Genomic DNA, 4,837 nt, shown 5'->3' on the forward strand with positions numbered 1-4,837 from the left:
ACACTAACCCTCTAGTGAAAGGCTCGGTGGACAATACAATGAGTTGTGTACGATAACAAACCCGTCCTGGGACTCGATGAAAGAAGTGTTACAGTATACACGAGTAGAGTAGAGAGAAACAAAACACAATTTAAATTATTATCTGAGACTCAATAAAGTCATTAAGTGAACCATCACCTGGGGATCAGGGCAAAAGGTATCTGACGTATACTCCCTAACTGTTACTAAGGACTATGTAAAAAGGAGTTTTCAGAAATCTTAGACGTATGCCAATGTGAAATATCTTATAGCAGTCCGAGCATTGATTATCTCAGAGCCTTTCTTTTTTACAAATAAGAGTTTAGTCAAATCAATTGTTATACAGTCATATAAAAAACTCGAAGATAGCAGGTTACTACTTTAAAGTTTAACATTCAAAAGTGAGTGAGGGTCCTGAAGTCAGATTTAAAACCTGGGAATGGAATTACCCCTAAAGTTCATATCATATCCTGCTTATATCTAAGACATGCCAAAAGGGAAAAGATAGGCTTTACATACCTATACCAAAAACATACCAAGAGAAGCTTCACATACCTCTTGGGAGATACTCTTTATCCTGCTCATCTCGTCGTCCTCTGAAACTATTCAATATGAAGGTAATATGAATATCAACTACTCTTAGCTTTCCAGCATCTTAGGTTACACCTTAGTATTAATGGAATCTATTTCCTTAGTCGTTTCCTTGACTAGTTCTTTAGTTTGTTAAGGCGTTAATGAAAATTGGGCAGCACCTCCCCTATAATATGCTCTATCCAAATTTTCAATTAGGTCCCTAAGACCTACAGCCAACCAATAACAACAACCTGCAGCATATGTTTAAGTAATCCACACCAACAATATACAACATAAACTCCGAACGACTTATTCAAAAATACGATATCACAATAGGGGGTCTAGCCTTTATTTTGTAACGCCTTTCATTATATGCAACGAGGGGTCGTTTGACTGCAACAAGAAGCATCCACATCCCTTTTAGAATGCATTTAGGTCTTTCAACAATACATTACACCCCTGCAGCATCAACTCACTCAAAACTATCAAAACGTGAATTCTGGACAGCTTACTATTTTACCTTGTCGCTTCATTTCAAAGGAGTAATAGAGGGAAACAAGATTTATGTCCTTCATAAAAGTTATAGACATGTGTCTTAGGGTCGCATACAATTTTGAATCAGCCCTACATCAATTTTGTACAAAAAGATATGCCCAAAACACCACCAGCAATACGTGTAAGATTTCCAAATCCAAAATCTGGGTAGTACCTCCTCTACACTTCATCACCCTTTTTAGAGAAGCTAAAAACAAAACTGGATTTGAAAGTATAAATGAAAGTTATAGACCTATGAAATACCTTTCCAAAACATATTAAATCATTCGAAATGAATTTGTACAAAAGAAGTTATACCAATATTACTAACAACAGTCCTTTCCAAAAACGGTTTTGTTAATTAGTTCTTAACATTTTCTCCTTCAACTTTCTCTTATTTCTTTCCAAGTGTAAACTGCAACCATGGTTCCGTAGGCATCCTAAGACACATGTATACACCCCACATGGTTGAAAACATTGTAGATAATTAATTCACGGAGGAAAATTAAAGAACTCACCTTAAATTTGGCCAAAGTCGTAGCTAATCCTTTTCTTGCTTCACGTTTGTTCTCTCTTCTCTTTGGTTTCCTTTTTGCTGAAAATGACGACTTAAGAGTCATTAACATACCTTTATGTGCTGTTTTGGGAGGTGACACATGTCATCCCTATAGGGGGACACGTGTCCACACCTCATTGGGCCAACATAACCATGCAACTAGTTAGGAGCTGCCACGTGTCCTTGGTGGGGCCCACCCCCAAGTAGGTGGGTCACCTGCTTTCTTGAGGTGCTGCCACGTATCGCCTTCTTAGGCTGCCACGTGTCATCTTCTCCTCTTTTCCGTGGATTTGTAATCTCGTCTTATTTTAAGAACTCGTGTAATCCATGCTACGTAAGCTTGGTATGTCCTCAATAGCTTAGGTATGTAAGACTTCCAAGCTAGTAGCTTACGTAGGTAATTCGAGTCATACGACTCATTTCTTGGCCTCCAACTCATTCCGGATTCCTACGATTCTATTTCCAACCTTCCCTCTCACGGGGTATCACATTCTTCTTTTCTTCGAGTTGTTTAATGTGTGTGGATATTAGGGGTCTCATCAATACTTTCAAGAAGATTAGGGACATGTTTCAAGGTTCAATAGTGTGGGGTGTAACATCCTTCCCCCCTTTAGAACATTCGTCCCCGAATGTTAAATAAAATCTCCCTTAGAACTTTATACAGAATATTGGGAGGTTCTTTGCTGTTGTTATAATACATACTCCCACCTAAGTGATTAATATACAGGTTTCAGGAGTTGGGGTTACCTGTAGACATCGGAAAATAGGTACGAATACTTGTGTTTCCTTTCCTATTCAATTTCTCAGGTCATCCCCTTTTCTGGTTTTGATTTTGCCACAGTATCTTGACGGAAGGCACATCTTCAGTCTACAATCTTCTAGTTTGTCGATCTAAGATGGCAATAGGTTTTGCCTCACAAGATTTCATCTCCTGGACCTTATCTATGGAATATACCCTAGGGCTCGTCAGTACCTTTGCGAAGCATTCTTATCTGATGGACTGGGCGTATAGTTTCCAAGTGAGGTGGTAAGCTCAACTTACACGCCACGTTGCCCATCTTATGAGTAACTTAATATAGTCTAATATATTTTGGGTTAAGTTCCCTTTGCTGGGTGACTCCGTTATGAACATTCAATCATCAATTTGAACTCTAAATGTTGACATCGATTATCTGTACATCATTTCGGCTGACTCTGGGTTGTTGGTCAATAGTTTGCTTAATCTTGTTTGGCCTACCAACTTAGTCTTTTTCCCCAACAGGGGGACTTATACACTTTGCCTTACAATATCTTGTAGAGGGTCATCTGAATGCTGGAATGGTAGCCCTTCTCGTAAGTAAACTCAATAAGTGGGGGACGATCGTCTCAGTTACTCTTAAAGCCAACCATATTAGTCCGCAATACATCTTCTAACGTCTGATAGTATGCTCAGTCTATTCAGCAGCTCGAAGGAAAAACTGGGGTATTAAGACCTACCTGTGTTCCCGATCTCTTCTTGGACTGATGTCCAAATGTTAATCTTAATTGAAGTTCTTCCATCTAAGATATTAGCTGGGGAAATCTCACGGAACCTTACTACCTCCATGTTGTATAACTCCACCTAATATTAGCTGCATAGGTGCTCTTGATTGAAAGCAAATGGGCTGATTTATTATCCTACTCACAATAACCCATATAGAACCCTACTCTTACAGAGTACAAAATAGGTTCATATCAATGTTGATAATTTGGGAACCGTTAGCCTCGTATAGTCCTTCTCGACTCTTTTCAAAACTTTAACTGGCATTCGATCTTTTGGGTCCTTCTTCCCCTGTTTTACCAATCCTTAGAGTTGGCTACCCCCGCTTGTAATCCTCTAGACCCATTATCTTGTGTCATTCTTTACCTTTACAAGATTATGAGAGGGTACAAGAAATATCCCAGTGCTATCTCGTTAGTTCTCTTGTCTTACCTTGCCTTTCTCTCCCTTATACTACATTCGATGTTGGGGTAGGTCTTTGGTCCAATCGTGGCCATGTCTTACCTTACCCGTAGTACTAATTCCATCTCGATAGTTTGGCTTAACCTACTTTCGCATTTCTCGGTAGTTGATTGCAACTTGGGCTCCTTCGCCTGGGATAATAGTTGTGGGGACTCCGTAAGGTCCTACCACTCTTTTACTCTACAATTTTACACCTTCTCGGCGGAGTAGGTAACCTTTGATCAAAGGAGCAGGGCTTAATATCGTTAATCCACAAGTAACATTCCCTCTAGATTCATCTAGCGCTGGAGTGCGAAGTGAGTCTTATAGTCCTGGTCATATTGTGGAATTTTCGACCTTGGATATTGCTTCCTGTCATTCGTAAATTACATCAGCTGGTACCCTTACCTTTTAGGTTTTGCTTTTTTTTTCGCCCTCAGAGTTGGCTACCAAGTGGTGTCGAAATTCCCTCGCCCACTGGGCCATATAGTCATTCTGTGGTTTTCCTCTCATTAACTGATACTATGTTGAAGAGCCGTGGCATTTGAATGTGTCATCAGTTAGCAATTAGCTAATCCTTCTTATTTTTATTAAGCCCTTGTCACAATTGCCTTAACGTAACGTATAGTATTCCAGGAACATAATCTCATGTCATTCCTCCGCTGCTAGTTCCGATTCTTCCATCTCGCATGATCATACCAGCACTAACACATTAAGTTCCATCAGAATTTCGAGGTTAAGCGTATTGAGGCGAGAGTAATACTGGGATAGGTGACCTTCCTGGGAAGTCTTCATATCGCGTTTCATTGTAATTCTTGCCATTATGTGTGGGGCACTTAACTCAGCTCCAGATTTACCTTAGTGTTGTCTCGCGAGCCTTTATGTTTTGCCCTATCCTTTCGTCTGTTATCTTGCATCCAGTATCGGCGTAGACCTTTAGCTCCACTATCCTCTATTCACTTTGTATTCTCCTTATTTTCTACCATAGGAGGCTTTCTATTCCTTTTTCTTTAGTTATTTATCTATCGCAACATCATTTGCGACTAACTCTATAACCAACGTTTTGGCTTTTGGTTTAGCATGCTGTCATTATCCCTCGTAATGTCTCTTAAGTTGATTGATATCCTTTCATGGTTACACTCTTTTGTTTTTATACGCAGCCGCCTTCTAGTGTTATGTTGTTCAGGGTCTCATCA

Source organism: Solanum dulcamara, chromosome 7 (genome assembly GCF_947179165.1).
Source record: "Solanum dulcamara chromosome 7, daSolDulc1.2, whole genome shotgun sequence".
Lineage (NCBI taxonomy): Eukaryota > Viridiplantae > Streptophyta > Magnoliopsida > Solanales > Solanaceae > Solanum > Solanum dulcamara.